General features: G+C 46.2%; 1 protein-coding gene across 1 annotated transcript in view; it reads right to left on the bottom strand.

The window, feature by feature from the left end:
• The window catches only part of KCNG2 (potassium voltage-gated channel modifier subfamily G member 2), a 1,266,507-nt gene that overhangs the window by 349,402 nt on the left and 897,360 nt on the right, over positions 1-19,745 (bottom strand). The window lies entirely within an intron of this gene.

Below are 19,745 nucleotides of genomic sequence, written 5' to 3' on the forward strand. Positions count from 1 at the left end.
ACTCGAGGAAGGGAGTTGGTGCGAAAAACAGCTCCCAGGCGACCGAGGGGTATGATGGTCAGACACTAGCCGGTCTACAAGTAGGACGCCGAAGTCTGCCGCGCAGTCCGGCCGACAAGAAGGAACACCCCATGGTCAGAGGGGGGCGGCAGCACCTACCTATGCAGACAGTTTAAGGGCACTGCCAGGAAGACGGCAAGGCGGGAATGCCACCCCAGCGGTTGACAGAGGAGATATGGGGAAGGAAAAGGAAGACTGCACATTCCAATTCCCGTTGCTAGAAAAGGGGGTAGCAAGACCACAATATATTCCATGGCCACACATGGACCGAGAGAACCTTAAAAATAAGCTTCCGATGCTGACGTCGGGAGCTGGAAAGTGGATACATGAGTTAGAGAAAATGGCGGGGGTGTCACCTTAGCTATAGGGGACATTAAGGGCCTCCTAATTGCCATACTTGGTGAAAGAGCAGATGATGTATGGAAACGGGCAGGCTATCCTAGGGTAACCCTAATTAACACCTCCCATGACGGAGAGCCATTTAATAACTGTAGGGCAGCAGTGTGGAAAGCGCTGTGAACGCTATATCCAGACACTTCTGATATGGGGGCTATAATGACTCGGAAAATGAAAGAGTCAGAGGATCCGTTGATCTATATCCAGAATTTTCAAGACACGCGGGTGCTCAAAACGCATGAGTCTTGGATGAAATCTATCCCTGTATTCCACCTTATATTATGCCAAAGGTTGCCTGAGCCAGTGCAAAAACAGCTCAAGAAATTAGTAGGAATAGAGGCTAAACCATGGGCTGAAATACAGTTGACAATTGCACATTACTGTAGACTACTGCAAGAAAAGAATCGGGAAAAAGGAAGCAACCTCTAAGGGTGAGGAGGCAAAGCTGGTGCAAAAGAAACTCTCGAAGTATGCTCTCGAGGGAGCCATGCTCATCAGCCCAGCTGAACCAAGCACGCAGCAAACGAATAACCCATCGCAGAATAACCAGGGTAGTGCGGGATTTTACCCGAGGGGTAGAGGAGTAAGGAGTAAGAGGACGGCAGAGTAATCAGGGTGGGTTTCGAGGTAACCAGGGAGGCTTTCAGAATAATCGAAATGGCTTTCAGAACGCGCAGATGGGCGGTCCAGCTATGCCAGATGGACAGATGGCCCGACCACCGCCAGTGTGTTGGCTGTGTGGAATGACAGGACATGTGGCGCGTGTGTGCAGAAGCCAGGGCATGTGGCAAAATAGCCAAGGGATGGGGGCAGGCATGGTGAATCAGCCTGCTGTCCCACAGCAGGGCACTGCACAAAATCACACAGTGCAGCAGCAGGCACCAGGCCTGCAGCAAGGTGCACAGCAAGTGGTTAAACCCCCGTACATGGGGAACGTACCGCAGGGACAATCCCAGCAGGCACCACCACAAATGTCACAGGGCACTAGCTAAGGAGGGGGAGTCAACGCTGGGGCTGTGAGAAATGAACAAGTATACAGTGGGCCGAACTTATATATGAAATAGGACAGCTCACGGGGGAATCTGATGTGTTCTATCCTACCAGTGACACCAGACCCTAATGGGGAACCTAGGGTGAATGTCGTCATAGGGGGTAAAGAAAATTCCTTCTTAGTTGACACGGGTGCGACGCGCTCGTGCATACAAGAAGGCAAGTTTTCCTTGTCCGGCGAGGCCATGGATACTCAGAGTTTCACGGGAGCTCACAGTAGAGTTCCCTTTACAGACGCACTCCCGGTCTCTGTGGGAGAACACGAAATGAAGGTACCCTTATTATACTCACGTCAGACCCCAGTAAACATCCTGGGTCGAGACTTAATGACTAAGTTGAATATGACAATCTTGTTTACCGAGAATGGTATAGCGTGCTCCGCTCCAGGAATGCATTATTCAAACGTGTGAGAAATGATCAGAGCATACTCCGAATGTATAGCCATGAGAGCTATACCGTTAGAGCAGAAGTCTTCGCATATGGGGTGCGGGTGCTCATGGCGGCATTGCGAGGCCTCGTAGATAGAACTATGAGGACACCTGATGAGTTTTTATTCAGACCCAGAATACCTATGCACGAAGAGGAGGGACAAGTATTTCCCTTAATGATACAATCTGCCGCAGTGCGAGGGAAAATAGGTATTGGTAGAAGGATATGATGACGGCCATCGAAGAAGGGTATCAAGTGATTGACGTCACCGACGACGATCTGTTCGAAGAACACCCACACCTGGAAGAGACGAGGGTGGAAGTAAGTCTCACATTTTGGGTCAAAATGATCAAACGGGAGGTGCCACAGAGAATGATGTTGGCGCTGATATGTCCAGAATACTTTGATGACGACATGGCGCAAGTGCCTGCCGCGGTATGGACTACAGGGCCCTATGACTTAGGCCTCCTGAAGGGGGCAGGTGAAGTAAAAATTAAACTGAAACCAGGAGCAATTTTACCACGCGACAATATCCCGTGTACAGAGAGGCAGATGAGGGGATCGCAAAGACAATTTCCGCCATTGTGGAGCAGGGCATCCTAGTGACGTCAGAATCACCTAGCAACATGGTGATTTACCCTGTCAAGAAATCAAAAGGAGGGTCTTGGCATTTAATCCAAGATTTAAGAGCATTAAACGATATAGTTGAAGCCGAATTCCCTCTAGTCCCTAATCCATCCACTATTCTGTACAACATACCAAATGAGGCTAAATATTTCGCTGTGATTGACCTGAAAAATTTGTTTTTCTCAATCCCATTGCACCATGACTCTCAGGATCTGACGTCATTTACTTTCAGACAAATGCGCCTGAAAAGTACGAGGTTGCCACAGGGGTACTGTGAGTCTCCATCCATTTTCAACAGAGTTCTGCAGATGGACCTAAACAATATTGCAGTAGACAGTGTTGTTTTGCAGTATGTGGATGACATTCTGATCTGCAGCATCACTGAGGAACAATGCAGGCGCGACTCTGTCCAGCTCCTGTATGAGAAAGGATACAAAGTTGATAAGGAAAAGTTTCAATACTGTCAGCGAGAGGTGCTGTACATAGGCCAGCTAATCTCACACGAAGGGAAAAAGGTAACCCCAGAAAGGGCTGAAGCTATCATGAACACGGCTAAACCACTCACGATAAAACAAATGCAAAGCTTCTTAGGCCTGTGCAATTATGTCAGAGAATAGGTTTTCGTCTACAGCTCGTATACCAAGCCGCTGCTTCAGGCTTTGAATAAAGCACAGGCAACAAAAGGAGAAATTGAATGACTGAGGCAATGGAGAAGGGGTTTGCAGAACTTAAGGGGGCAATTTGTAAGGCCGCAGTTCTCGGGATTCCTAATTATGCAGAGGAATTCTACCTGCTCTCACACTCTGATGGTAATTTTATGACGGCAGTGCTCGCACAGCGAACCTCGCTGGGGTACAATCCCCTAGCATATTACAGAGGGAGTCTGGACCTGGTCATGAGGGGCCACTTCCCATGCGAACAAAATCTAGCTGCTGCCGCATTTGCTATGGAAAAGGCATCATCCATCGTGATGGGGTGCTCCATGACATTGTATGTTGAACATTCGCTGGTCGCCATACTAGAGAAGCCAAAGGGCACACTGACATCTCAGAGAGCATCCGCCTATGAGGTGATTATCTCTAATCCATCGATCAAAATAGTGCGATGTAAGACTGTAAACCCTGCAACGTTCATAGTTGAGCCAGTCACAGAGGGAGAACCTATACACGACTGTGCGAACTATGAGGAATTCTATGATGAGATCCCCAGGGTAAAGGCAAATGCCCTGGCAAGTGAAGAGATCTTCTTTATTGACGGGTCTTCGAGAATCGACCAAGAAGATAGACAAAGATATACAGGCGTGGCCGTGGTAAAACACCTAGCGAATGGAGAGTTCCAAGTACTCGTCAGTGCGCGAATACCCTCTCACTATTCTGCGCAAGCTGCAGAACTGTTGGCGCTGATACTCGCCATTGATAATCATGCAGACCAGGTGGTACAGTGACTCAGCCGATGTGACGTCTACAGTACACGCAGGTCTAGCGCGCTGGAAAAGGAGGGGCTACCTCCGAGCGGACGGCACGCCAGTGCAACACGCAGCCTTGCTCCGACCATCATTTTACGCCGCATGAGATAGTTACAGGCAGAAGGATGAGGACCCCTCTTACCCCCCGAGATAGAGCTAGCTGTGATGCCCAGCCAACTAGAGAGTTTCTGGGAACAGAGATGCAGGAGTACCTTAACTGTATGTCATCCAGCGCCTCTGTCATTTCAGGCCAGCTGCAGCAACGGCAAAAAGGGGACAGTGCAGCACAAAACACGTCAGGAAGTGCTGAAGCTGACCCCGCACAAGGTCTACATGCGCCCCTCGACTTCCCTGGTGACAACGTGCTCATGAAGAACTTTACCAGGAAGAGGTGGGACGAGTCAAGATTTAATGGCCCTTTCATCGTAGAGGACTGCACCTCCTCTGCCGTCAAGCTCCAGGGCAGAAGGGCATGGATCTTCATAAATGACATTAAACCTTATGTAGGAGAGAGCCCTCCAGCTGCATTCAACAGCAAAGAATCCACAGACAATGGGGAAGAACCTCAGCACGTGCAGACAAGATCCATGGCGAGGAAGAAGAACACATGAGCAGGAAAACCAAGACAAAGAACCCGGATGCAAGTTGTGGCATAAAACTGGACAGGTTCCCCAAGCAAAGGGGGATAAGGATATAACGAACACTCTGTACATCTCAGTTGCAGAGTAAAGAGAAGCACATCCAAAGCCAACACAACATTGATCAAACAAACTTTGAAAGCACGTCATGCCCAAGTAGTGCAAAGAATTAAGACTCTGATAGACTGTAAACAAAACATTCTCTGAGAGTGTAACACGGTATCCTGATGCGACCAGTATTGAGACTTTGTTCACAGAATGTATGGTACATTCCAGCAGAAGTCCCAAGTGGGATGTACTCACCTATTTCCAACTGGTGGTGTTATCCTATCCGCCATTCATAGGGAGAGAAGCCGGTGTCACAGACTTTATTCAAGATCAAGCCAACAAAACAGTGAACTACCTGAGCACAGCGAGGAGGACACAAATTCTTCCGCCGCCAATAGACATTGATGAACTCACATTTAATTTGTTCTTCCAAAATAATCAAGAACTCACATTTAATTTGTTCTTGCAAAATAATTGAGAAATGCCCAGGGCTCATCGGGAGAACAACCTATATACGCACTTATATCAGAGATCCAAGAAACCTAGCTCAACTGAGCCAGCTGTGGACTAAATTAAATCATTTGGTGGTAATCCACGCAACGGGAAGGTGCAAAGACTGTGTGAATCAAAAGAAAAGCTTGTGATCAGGACACAGCCAAACAGGGCAAATGTCCCTATCAACCGAGGACACCCGGCTGGCACAGAACGTCCTGTTTAGATTAGTCACAGACTATCCAGAAATGGTGGAGAGGCCTGCAGATGTTGACGTCATCACCTTCCTTAGAGATCCGGCCAACGCCCCACACATGGGCACACTCTCCATGGTATAATGCTCCAAGTGGAGCTGTCCAACTTCCAGCGAGAATTCCTAAGGAGATTCCAGTGAGACTTTCCGCCGAGGACAGATCGAGAAGAGTCGAAACGAGGATTACGACAGCTTGTTCCTAGTTTATTTTTTATTTTTCCTTCTATTTTTCTTATTATCCTTTTCGTCATCTTTCTGCCGTGGAGCAGATTGAGGAGAGAGACACTGTTCTTCAACTGTCACCGAGAAACCGAGCTAAAGGAGCGGACCCAAGAACTTCACCATCTTATTTTCCTTTTTCTTAATTCTGTTCATTTTTTCCTATTTTTTCATATGTTCATTTTTTATTTTTATTTTTGTTTTTATTTTTACGACATTTTAATTTTGTGTGATTTACAGCAATTCCATCTGTTCAGCCCTCCGCATTGAAAAGATTGCAGCATGTCCTAAGGGCCTAGGCAAATTAGAGGAGTGCACTGGGATTTTGTCTATCATAGAGATGCAGAATGAGTGTGATGTGTTAAAGACGTTAGTCTAACCTTTTTCCATAGTCTAGCACAGGAACTGTACTGAGTACCCCGAGACTACCGTCGTCACTCACATGAGGGGGGACATTTGGAAGGCACTCATCACTTAATACTAATGAACTCTCGAACTACGAGACCAGAGCAAGAGAAGGAATAAATAACTGACTATGAACTCATTCGAAATAGGGGCCCAGAACAGTAACTTGGTTTTACCCCCAACAGAAGGGCACCCCCACTTCCCTGGAAGAAAATGCTGCAAATTGTCGTTCCGAACGATTATGTGTATATGTATAGTTATTATTGTTGTATTTTTGTCCCTAACTATCAGAACTGCTTTCTTTATTGGTGCACGAAGTGTCCCAATCTCAGTGCACCCATCGGATAATGAACGCCTGGGTCCCACAAAAGCACCCAGACCATACATAGTGATTCCAGTTCCCAGAAAGGCTGATGATAAAACAAACAAAGTAAAACTAAATGTAATTAGCAGTGATACATACACACTTGAGGTGATGAATTGAGAGAAAAGCTGGAGACAGGGTCAGCACGGAATGAATGAAAATGCTGCAATGACCACTGCATGCACCCCCACACAGGATGCACACAGACAAGGGCAAGTGTCAATGGCTACAGGGCCTCCAACGAAGGCAACAGAGAAGGGGAGACTGCCTGCCGAACAATCAGTTCCAGAAAACAGTGGAAGTACCCAAGAGGAGCCAAGTGAAATACTAGAGAGAGAGGGCATAGCAAAATCCCTCAAAAGATCAGAAGCAGCCACAAAGGAATTCGCTGAGAAAACACAAATGCTGATAAACTATCTGTTCCCCTTCATAGTCAGAGCAAAGAAACTGCACGAGGAGCTGAAAGACAGGACTATAGAGACTATAACAGTAAGCACACCTGCTCCAACGCAAGGAACAAGGCTCAGGCCTACAACACGACCACGCGTTGGGAGGTTGGGGAGCCAATGGCGGTTAGAGGAAGTCTATGACAAAATACAAAAGGGAAGGAAAGGAAACACAAAACCTTCTCCTACCACAGCGATGCAGTCGAGGCAGCCTGCTCTACTGAGACACCCAGAGAGGAAAAGCAGCACAGACGCATTTGGAGACATAGTCATAGCAAACTACAGAAAAACACTAAGAATAAAGAGAAGCCCTTACGAAGATAACAATGAACTTAACAATTACCTGGACAGCACAGCCCATCTCGGAAAAAACATATGGTACCAGCACATGAAGGAAGTAGGACGAAGAAAGTTGGAAGGAGAATGCTTTGTCTGTGCTCTATTACCATACAGCATGGGAAAATCCAAGATCTTTGTGGCTGTAGAAATTGATGTCCCTACAGCACACTGTATGTCACACGTAGCAATGTGCAACACCAGAGGACAATTTATGGGAAGAGACGCTTCACTGATATGGGCCACCGAAAAGTACTACCCAGACGAATATGGCTACGTCCAGGACATTAGAACAAGAAACAGGGCACACACCAGGAATCACATGATCCGATACGAGAATCCTGACGTCAATGGATCAGGGACACGATGGGCGACAAACCCGAGACTGAACATTCACGGAAAACTGCAAAAGAGGCACAAATCTGGAAGAACAGAGGCCAAATGCAGATCTGGGGAACAGTGGTTTTCCCAAATGGATGGGAAGAAGGAGTACTGATCTGCCGAGCTTGGATGGTCCTTGGAGCCTGCAAAGAAGCAATAGAAAACTCTCAAAAACTGTGCAAACCCCTATGGCCAAAGCTAGTAAAGTTACTAACATGGGTCAAAGATAGTGGGGGACCCCTGCAGATAGTGCCACTGAAGAGCCCAAAACTATGCTTCAGAAACAATGGCACAAGGAAGATGGGAGAGAATCAAAACTGCAGACGAATTTTTGAAGTTCCAGGAATGACACAAGGAACCGCAGTTATTATGGAGCAATACTTGGCATGTGGATCCAAGGCATACATAAGGCTGCCGAAAAACTGGGGAGGCATATGCACACTAGTGAACGTCCACGTTCCCACTCTAGTGATCCCTAAGAATGACCTGAAGTTGGACAGTTTCCCGAAAGCAGATGCTCATCTAAGAAGAAGGAGATCTGTGGAACTGGTATCCAGGATGAAGAGGGAAAATTACTTTTCTACCACATCAGAAGAGGCATTCCATGCAATCCCGTACGAACACAGGCTGTTCAGCCTCACCTCAACAGTATTCAAAACACTACTCCTACCCCACATCCAAGTTGGAGTGAATGCTAAATGGTTGCAGATAACCAGATGGGAGTTATTGCAGACCATCAATACCACTATAAAAGGATTCAACGCGATCAAAGAAGAGCTGAGAGCAATCAGACTGATGACCCTCCAAAACAGATATGCGCTTGACATGATCACTGCAATGGATGGAGGTGTTTGTGCAAAAATAGGAGAATCATGTTGCACATTTGTACCATCACACGATGAAGAAAACGGAACCTTAACAGAGGCCATAAGCATGTTGACAAACTTGAAAAACCAGATGATTGATGAAAGTGATGAACTGGATGATGACAGATGGTTTGGAGACCTATTCTCGTGGGTCCCACAATGGATGGCAGATATATTCAAGTTTCTGGGAGCTCTACTAGCAATGGTATTGCAAGGATTCTGTGTTATCAAGATAATCATTACACAGTGCCAGAAAACTGCAAAGAAAGCCAGAGGGATGAAAATAATGGTTGATGTCGAGCCAGGGTGGAAGCCCAGAGACCTGACTGATAAAGAAATAAGAGACTTTGTGAAGGCCAGCAAATTTGCACCAGAAGGAACAAGGTTCACATAACCTAAGAAACAAAGAAGGTATGAAGGAAAATGGATCTATTGCAGCCCAAATTGACAATGCCAGCTAATGACATGGAACAAAGACGAACATGTGAAAACAGCAGGGAGTTTGAAAGGAGTGATAAAAATATGGACTCCAAAGGCTCACACATTCACACCATCATGTACAAACCCTGAAGACGATGAACATGACACCGAAGAATCAAAAGAAATAAATGCAAAAGAGGTTGCAGAAGTGGCCGATGAACCAACCAGAGGGGGGAGAGTAGAGGAGGTCCCAGACATGGCCTGCACCCCTTCCCCTCATTTCGAGGTACCAGGAGCATACTCGCCAAGGTATGTGACGTATGAGGAGCAAATGAACCAACAAAGAGCTGCTCTGGGACTCTGCCCAGTATACATCAGAAGATCCATACCTGTTGAAGCGCCCATAACCAGACAACCCTTGGCAGCACGGTACCCTATCAGACAGCCGTACCAGCTGCTGATACGAAACGAAGAGTACCTACAGATGGTCCATGAAGAGACCCAAAGAGCCCTAGTGGAAGGCCAGTGGAAATGACTCAAGGGCCTGAACAGACTCGTGAATGAACAAAAGCAGCTATTGAAGATAGCACGCCAGTGCGAGTAACTACGAAAATAAATGTAATGGACACAGAGAAGAGACAATGTTAAAACGTGAGGAAACATTGCTACGAGACAAGATGGAAACAACTGACCTGTTAAACGTGTGTAAATAAGCTTGGAACGCAAGAAGCTAAAGATATTGATACTGCTTGCAATGCTTAGTAGAAGATAGAGCAGCAAGCGCCAACCATATATCTACCTCAATAAGGCACATTATACAAGTGCAACTCATTTTGTAAAAGAAGAAATGTACCCAGGCTGCCAGAGGCCTGACAGGCCAAGTTTCATAACCCAGCCAAAGGCAAGAGAAGGAGCGGAATCGAAACTCAACAAAGAGTGGCTCATGCCTAGGAAATCAAGGTCAACCAGAGAAAGGGAGGAGAGTGTCAGCTAACAAGGCTCAAACTTCAGAGCATACCAGCCTGCTTCATGAAGGTCAAGATGAGGGGGGCCCATGCAGGTGGCGAGGCTGAAACAGAATTAAATGCACTAAAAGCTGGAAACTGAAGCAGATTCATGGTGAACTAACACGTGACCAGCCAGGCGCGAAGAAGTACCACCGCCTGATGTCATCCAGGACCCGAGGATGCCATAACTTTTCCTGATAAGAGACTACAGTTTTGAGGCCATACCCAGCCAACTAATTAACACATAGCCCTAAAATACTGATTGATGGAAGGGAGGCAGGGTGAAACTTGGAACACCAGGCACATGGGTGTCAATTCTGCATGCTGCTAATTAAATGGGGATTTATGTCTAGGGGTGTAATCTGCCCAATCACAATGGACCAAGTAATCTGGAGTCCTATAGATAGTAGAACCAATAAGACGTCGTACTTGCAATGACGTCAATCACGTGTGGTGTAGTGGGATGGGCGTAAACGCCCACCCGATAAGAGTTATCCAATCCGCATGCCCTATAATCATATACAGATATAGCAACTATACTTAAGTTACCTTTCCTAACCAATTATATTGCATGTCGAGTGTTTTAGAGTTAGATGTCAATGATGACGAATATTGCCTATAAGAATTGCTGTTCAACTGAAGTTCGAGGAAGTCGGAGCGAGATAGGTGATCGCAATGCTGCGGATTTCCATTTGTTTCTCTGTTCGATGTACTTGTCATTAAACGGACTTCCCTTTGCCAAGTTACCGAGTCCTCACTATTGAGTTGTGTTGGAGTAAGTGAATCCTGCACCCCCTGTCCGCACATGGTGCAGCTATCTTGTCTTACAAGTTCTAGAGGGTGAGCGCTGACCTATGGGCCCGTCAGTGAATTCCTCTCCTCTTGAACAGGTCACCCATAGCGTGAGTGTTGCAGGCCCGCAAGGTGTGAGGGCTTTGTGATAGAATGGGACCAAGCTGCTCAACGAAAGGAGGTATGCGAAGACAGAGTCTTGTGAGAAGCAGCGAGGGCTTCAGCATCGCAAGACTCCACTGGGCACACGCGAGACCAGAGTGCGTGAGAGCGCCCAGCAGACATGGCAAGGGAAGTGCAGCGAGTGGTTGCACTCCAGCGCTCCTCCTGAGTCCGAAGCTGGATGGGCTCAGCTCCTGGTTCCAGGAAACCATAAGAAGAGAACTTTAATAGACCTTGACAGAGTGAAGAAACTGTTCCTTGTACATAACATAGTTGACTACAAAGTCTGGTTATTAAACCTGTTCCTTGCAAATACTGCGTGGAATTTATGTTCAGAAACAACACACTGCTATTGCCAATTTGCCAAAAGCTCCCGGTTCACAAACCTATGCTATGGTGCACAAAATGAAGAATTCAGAGTACAACATAAAAAGTGGAATTGAAAGTGTGATTAAAACACAGCTGCAGCAAAGTGCCTAGAGTGGATTCCCGCCCTGTTCCCCCAGTAAATAGCCAGGATGCATGGTCAGCATGATCAGTGACCTGCTAGGAACCCGTAGAACGTGCCGTTTACTTTTCATGCATCATGTTTCAATTCCTTCATGGTTTCCTTTCACAAAAAGAAAATATAAACAGACGTGCAGAGAGCGCCAGGTGGTCTGAGCTCAATGGGCGGGCCTCCTGGCTGCCCATGGAAGGCATAAAATGCCATAGTCAGGAGGCCCCTGCTGTTCTTTTCGGTTACCTTCAGTAGAAATGCCTGATGTTACTTGAGGGAAGGTGGTATATGTAAAGAGGGGTTATTGCCCGGGGACAGAAGCCCCTGAATAAGTTATTGCCCTCCTAAGAGCCTATTTCATCAGAAGGCCAGGCGCAACTGCCACTGCCTGAGGACATCAGGAGGGGATAAAAAATAAAATAACAGCTGAGGCAATACTTCTCCCATTGAGGGCGACCCAGCTGCATCAGAGAAGAGAATCCGCCCATTGAAGCGAGGGCGCCGAGTCCCTCACCCCCTGTATATTTTAATGCGTAATGGCGGCTGAAAACGCATTACTCAGGTCATTCAAGTGTCCCAAGGATGTGCTGACGCGGGAAAAGCAGGCGGGCAGAACGCTTCCCCGCGCGCGCCATTATTCTCCACAGATTGGAATCCACCGCCTGGCGCGCGACGGCCCAGCACCCCATCCAGGCCGCAGGGAGCTTATTTTAATGTGATTAATGTACAGGCGATTTGGGCTTGTATGCCGCGTGTATTATGCGAACTTTATCCCCGCCCTCTTTGAGAAGTGTGGCCTATGATAATGCCCAGATTATCGACAGGAAGTTGAATAGTAAGGGACAGAATGCATAAAAGCGTATGAGTTGCATTTTGAAGCTCTTTTACAGGGAAATGCTACACAATGCATTGAAAACAGCAATAACAATATCACTCTTTTATATAGCGCATAATGGCAGATTCCTCGCACTTCTAGGCGTTGTAATAAATTGTGCTAATATTATTCCATTTACTAATATATATTATTATATAAAGCTTCATGCTGGATTCTCCCACTTCTAAGCGCTGTAATGGCAGATGTTATTACCCAATTTTAGTACCCGATTTCATGGCGCTCAATTATTGCCCGGAGGAAGGTAATCAAATGGCCACCTATTGCACCTGCCAAATCAAAACTGCTCATGACGCCACCTTGCATTTGACAGGTCAAAGTCTGATCACTGTGTGATGCTTTTCAATGCTTACCGTTCACGCTCTTAGGTTTCACTCAACACAGCCCTTTGCTCTTTAGAGGTTTGCTTCAAGGTTTAACCCTTCCAAGAACTCGGAGCAGATCTTACAGGGGGTCAGTCTCCCAAGCTCACTGACAGAACACAGCACTCATCTTTTTGCAAATGTTTTTATCGACCACCTCTCAGCCCATCAGAACTACTGCTATTGACTGCATTCAAAATATTTTGACTTTAGAAGCAGTCGAGCAAACAGCAAGAAGCATTCCCCCGCAATCAAGACATAGCAGGCAATTGCCGAGCAAGTTTTCTTTCAACTAAACTTTGGAAAGATTTTTTTTTTTCACGCCACCTTCAATGTGACAACAGCTTCCAATTCAATGTACTAATACGCTTTTCTTATTTACTTTACTCAGTATTAAACCCTTTTAAAAACATGTTTTACTTTTCAAACACAGCACCAAACCCTATATTGCTATTACAACTATGCACTAACAGCTTTCTCGAGCTGGGACGGTGGGGGGACAGGGTGAGGGGTCGTTATCGCTTGGGATACTGACCCTCGCCCAGCTCTGGCTAGGGGAACCAGGCGGTGGGACATTACCCTTTGGTAATGACTCCTCTTGGCAAGGCTATACTCATGCCACAATTGCCTCTATAGAGTTACCCCGAAGTAGGATAATATAAGATGTTCAACTCATTAATCTGGTCAAGCCACATTTGTTTTTCTGCACCCACTTAGTTTGGAATGCAGCATAATTTTAAAAAAATAATCTTTTTCATGTGATTTCCAACACTACAGAATCTGCAAAAAGACAATGAATGCCGCAGAGAACACACTGCTGTGCCGCAGAGAACACACTACTGTGCTGCACCTGTTAAAGAGATGACTTTTTGAATCGTGTCACTCTAAGAAGTGATGTTTTAGAGTTGGCAATGGATCCCTTCTTTCATTCCTGGCAAGATTCTCGCAGTAGGTTCAGGAGACCAATTGCAGGAGGGGATTTTACATTGTAGCAGAGACATGGGAGATGTGTACCGCTATCTATTACATGGAGTTAATGCTCTGTGGTGCATGGGTTGACATGCAGTATCTGCCAGCATGCCCGTACATATAGGGTCACATGCATTGGCTCAAACCCCGCCACTAGGCATGGGATCACAGAAACGCTGCAGTCATTCCCTGATGCACAGGATCACACAGTCGCTAAACGCATGTCCTCTACCATAGGATCACACACACTAGCCAAAAGCACGTCATGTGGCAGAGGATTACACACAGTATCTGAAACCATGCATGTGGCATAGGACCCAAGAGCAGTTGAAAGCGTGCCACGGGGAATGGCGGGACACGCAATTGTCGAAAGCATGTGCTATGAAATTGACTCACAAACAGTGTGCTGTGACAGATTGCCATGTATTTATATATTATGAATGTAATTCTTATAGCGCACATACACCAAACATAAAGTGTGTCAGAGCGCTGAACGTAAGTCATGTCATACAGATCAAAATACATATAAACCACAATCGTAAAATAATAAAAAGAATTTCCATAAAATCCTTAGAAAACTAAAGCTATACAAATAACTGTCAATACTCGGCCTAAAATAGTGCAAACAAATTCCTCCTCCAATAAACAGGAGAACTCAATAGGCTACCCCCTAAAATACTAGTCTAGAAAAAAACTGCACCCAGAAATGAAAGTCTGCACTACAACCGACTGGTTAAAATGTTCAAGCCACATTCCAGAACCGAGTTTGTAAAACTTTTCAACATTATAATTAATCGGGGGGTCAAACATATTTCCACTGGGAGTCCCTTCCACTATTTCGCTGCAGCTCCTGAAAGGGACCGGTTCAAAGTTAGTAATGTTTGGACCTCGGAACTTTGAGACGAAGCACATTTTTGCTCCGTAATGTTGGAATGGCAGCGGAAAATCTCCATTTTTCGCAAAGACACCGTGGAGTCTGGAGATGAATGTATCTGTAAATTAGGCAGAGTCATTTTACAAGCATTCTCTTCTCGAGAGGAACCCAATGGAATCTCTTAATAAAGTTGGCATAAGAGGGTCAACCTTTCTGGCCATCTGTGAGGGTGTGCTGTAGTGGGCTGTTTGGTTTTGCCTACACAAAGTAGAGACGGCTTCTTTTCAGGAAAATGTGGTCCGCTAAATAGACAAACTTCCCAAATGTGCTCTGTTGTTAAATGGGGGGAAAGGGAGGTTACATCGTGATAGATTTCATCGAATACGATTTCGACACATTTTTTTTCATTTAATCTGTCTGTAAATATATGTGCCGTGGATGGATAATTGTTATAATTAAGATGGGGGAAGCCGGGAGAGGGCTGCGGGGGTCTCCCCCTGAATACATTTGCGGCCTAATTGTCAAAAAGAAAAACACAATTGACAAATTCTTATTTGTTGAATTCTATTCAACGAAATCACATCCGAGTTTATAGCCAAGCCGGTTTCTGGGAAAGCGAGCATATACCACCATCACTGCCATTCATCTGCTGTGAGCAGTCTGCAGACACACTAGCAGCTGAAATATCACAGACCACATTTCAGATACATAAGTATCATGTCACTTCGAAGTAGCACATGCTGAAGCTGTGTAGTAGCTTCTTATTTTAAGTTTCCCTTTAACAGCTTATTTGGCTCAAGTGAAACACATGAATGTCATGATGATGTTTAATGTCAGCTCTCACTGTAGCAAAGTTACATTATAAGAGGAGGGAAGCATGATATATTTTTATACAGGGACGTCATTTCACCAAAATGCCAGGGGTAGCGGAAGTGACATCACACGACCCTTGACCCCCTGATGACATCACAGGAAGTGATGTCATTTGACCCCCACCCCAAAGTGATATTGCTGGAAGTGATGGAACACGACCTTTCACCCGTTGACAAAACAGGAAGTGGCATCACATAGCATTGTACACTAAGAAAAATATGGTTACTATATCACTATAATGTGATGTACATTTCATACAAGAATAGATCGCCATATGTATCCTTAAGATCAGTGTGCATAGGTCCATATTACCAAATTACTGTGAATGCAAGCAGACGTCCATGACCAAATGATAATTATATAGCACTTACGTTTAAGCGCTTTATATGGAAAAAATATACACCCAATATCACCCAACCTGTGTTGGTACTCATTTATCGACCTCCGCAGGATGAAAGGCTGAGTTGAGACGTTTAAGAACAGACTAAATCAGTGACTCACCCCGGAAGTGTGCCTGAAATAACCCTTTAATGAGTCTAGCAATTATTTTATAGAATTCCTGAAAGACACATTATTTGGTTTTCCTATTCATTCTTATTTAGGATCAGTGCTGAAAGTGTTAGACTTGTGGTACTCCTGTTCTTATTTTTCTTCTTGTTATTAAGGGGCCTGAACAAGAAAGCCAGCCACTCCAGAAGTAAAGAGCCACATGGTGCTGGCCACAGCCCGGAGCTTGAATAAAAAAGCAATACATTTCTTTTTGTTTTCTTTTTTTAGAGGTCGCAAGGGAGACCACAGAGGTCGCAGTCACGACCTCTGGCGACCCCGAAATTATGTACCTGTTTTTATATAGACTATGGGCCTCATTACGAGTATGGTGGTAGCCATGACGCCTTTAGCGGCATGGCTACCCCCATACCGGGTACTGGGTCTGGGTTCCTGGAATGGGGAAATACCTGGCCATTCCGACCTTGGAGCGCCCGGTATTCCCCCACTCCAGGCGTCCTTAGCGGGACCCGCGAGCAGACCTCGTAATGAGGCGGTAGAGGGTTAACAGCGCCGGCAGCTCTACCAGCGCCATTAACCCTCTACCGCACTCCTCGTTATGAGACCCAATGAAAGGCAAATTCACTGAAGCAGCGATGCAATTGTGTTTAAAACTAGTGTAACGCCATTTTAAGACAAATTGCCTTTTTTCACTTGCTTTCATAGCTGATGGCAGGAACCAGAAAACCTATAAAGGGGAGGCAGGATTTATGAAATGATTAAGCAATACCATTCGAAACATAGGGATTGTGGTAAGAGTAGAATTAAAGTTATGGCCAATTTTGAATTTACTAATTTAAAGATTATCTGGACCTTTTGCCCCCACTCTTTGGCTGATCAGATGAAAGAGACGCATACTGGATGCATTTCACTCTTCTTAAGCCGGGAAGCATATGGCCTTCCCTACATCCAGGAAACCCTTGGTAGCCCAATTCAGAAAGTAGCAGCTCGTGTGAAGGACATGGGGCACTGGGAATGGGTCAGCCAAAGGAGGATGCAAGCAATGAGTGGATGAAAGAATGAAAATACTGCAGAGACTCACCGGCAGAAGTTAAAAGATGAGAGTGGCCGAGGCAGCCAGGGAAGCACCTTTCACAAAAAGGAAAGGTTCTGCTGTCTTCGATATTCTTGGTGTTACTTCCTCCTACCTCACGTGGCTTCCTCAGAATCAGGCTTCTAGGCCTGACAGCAAAAGAGGGAAGGCACTTTATTAAATCGTGGTAATGATTGGCTCTGAGCGGAAGGTTTGTAAATATACCAGTAAACTGCTAGGATCCAGCCACATTTGGAGTGGTTGCCGGTACGTTTCTAGCGGCACCCTTATTTCCGGACCGACAGACTTGTAATGAGGCCCTTTGCAATTAGGTGAAGAAAAAAAAGGTGTAGTTGTTACCAGTAGGTTATGCTTTGCAGGCACCATGAGAAGCCTGCCAAACAGTGCTGCCTAGGCCTTTGCTGAGGAGTGTCCTTAGTCATCACAGTAAATGTGCTTGTGTGAAGACTGAAGATTGGCGTCTACATTATGTAGCTCTTGGCATCAGAGCCCGGTCAATGAATGATGTGACTAAAGGCGAACAGCTGTGCACAGCCCTGCCTAGTAAACTATGTAGCTCGACAGGGGTGGAGAAGGGACAGTTCTTGTGGTGAGAAGCGGGAGTCAAGGGTTATCTCGCTCAACAAGCTACAGGAGGAAGCATGCCAACTGTGCCAGGCAACGTTAAGGCTAATTGGTGGAAGGTGTAAAGAGGCCAGAGAGTAGAGGTGAGCAGAAGATGGAAAGCAGGTGGCCTGGCGAGGTGGAGGTGTGAAGGATTGACTTGGCATGCCACCACCAGCACGTGTGTCAATGAAAGGGCAAAGGATCAAACATCTGAAAACACATGATTGTGAAGCGAAGTAGTGAGGGGCAGCTGTGAAATAGGGCGCGTCCAGATTGGCAGAGCAATTTGTTTAAGTTGTCAGTGCTGATGGACCAACAGTCAATTCAGTGCCAATGTCTCAAGTGATAGGGGTCTTTATGAACAAGAGAAACACTAAGAGGTTTGTAGAATTGAAGCAAAATAGTGGGAAACTCAAAATAACATAAGGAAATGTGGGGGACGCTAGTCTGTCCGCTTTTTCCTCTCTCCCTTAGATGCCATCGATTGATGATAGTGTGTTTTGGGGGTTAGGCACCCCAGCATTTCTTTCTTGGCTCTTGTGTTTGATGCTTAGGTGTCATAGTCATTGCAGGATGTTGCTCTTATCTGCATGTGGAAATGGCACCATGCCCACTGAAACGCTGGATCATCGGGACATGGGCCAGGCTTCAGACTCTTTTGGGTCATAACCAAGATTACAGTGGGGCATGAGATGATCAGGAGTAGCCCTGTTACTGCTGGGGATAGACTCTGATGCAGTCTGTCCCTGGAGTTGGACCTTAACCACTGTCTTATCTTCTTGCACCTTGTATTGGGCCCACCCTCCTCCTTAACTGTCTTAACTTCCTTGTCTCTAGTCTCCTCTATGTGTTCTTCGCATATCCCATTCCTCTGTGTGCCCTTGATGCCTTGCCACACCCCTGCTCTCTTAACTTTGCACTCCTCATCCTCTCATCAATAACCCTTGTTGCTACCACTGTTTTCTCCTCCCCTCTTCTTTGGGTTTCATGCTACCACCTCCTTGATCTTCTCTTTCCACCCCTCCACCTTCACAGCTATTGTCTCCACCTTGTCATTGTGTCTCCTCTCACCCTCATTTGCCTCCACTCCACTCCTATTCCCCACAAACTCCTTCCCTGTAGTTGTCCTCTTGTCATCCTCCTCGTGCCTCTTCTCACCCTCCTTTGCCTCCACTCTTCATATTGTCCACCACCTCCTCTCCTCTAATGGTTCTCTCCTTCTCTTCCTGATATCCCCCTCTCACCGTCCTTGACTTCCACTCCACCTCTCTTCATCCCCAACACCTGCTTTCCTTTAGCAGTTCTCTGCTCCTCCTTCTCCCGATAGCTCCTCCCACCCTCCTTCATCTCCACTCCACTCCTCTTATTCTCTATCACCTCCATCTCCTTCACCTCCAGGGTAATTTGAATCCTTGGGCATGGAGCAATGCAGGAAAGCCTCTGTTTCTGTTTCGCTTATTCAGAATCCATGAAGTGGTCTGCTCTGTTGAAGTTCGAATTGTCTTTTCTCTCCTTACGGGGTAACTGGCCACTTTCTTATGCTCGTGTACCCTCTGCAAACTCCCACAAACCAGACTCGAGGACCACTCCGCTGGGAGGAGTGATGAATGTAGACTGGCTCAGCTCAAATCATGTTCTGGAATTGACATTTTCCAGCTCTCTTGCGCAAGCTTCAGACTCCTGCAGTTGCAACAGTACTCTGGAAAGGTGTCATTTCCCAGAAGCCCACCAGTACCGCACCACAGGTAAGCAGCAGAAGGGAAGATTCCAGCAGGCACAGTAAGGAGCCAAAGGCAAAACCCATGCCAATGTATATCCTCACTTGAGCGGTCGATCTCCTGTCAGTACTAAAAGACCCTAGGTGGCCAAGCAGCCACGAGAACCCCCGGTGTATGTCAATTCCCCACAAATAACTTCCCTATTCCTTCCCCATTGGTCTGTTTGACCCGAGGAACCCACATATTTTCACTCCCAGGATGTACAATGTTTTCATCGCTCACTCACCCAGATGCAGTTATAAGCTTTAGATCCTGAGCAGCTGCCCTCAATCTACTGCCCTCCAGCACACTTCAGCATGCTGGAAGGATGGGGGAATACTATTGCAACCCTGGCCTACACAAAAGAACCCACGGCACCCCCGCATCCTGGCAAAAGCATGCAGCAGGCACCCATTGGAAATGGGCAATCTAAACAAAGATCCAGTCTGTGGCCTTG

Source organism: Ambystoma mexicanum, chromosome 5q (genome assembly GCF_040938575.1).
Source record: "Ambystoma mexicanum isolate Mex_15411 chromosome 5q, UKY_AmexF1_1, whole genome shotgun sequence".
Lineage (NCBI taxonomy): Eukaryota > Metazoa > Chordata > Amphibia > Caudata > Ambystomatidae > Ambystoma > Ambystoma mexicanum.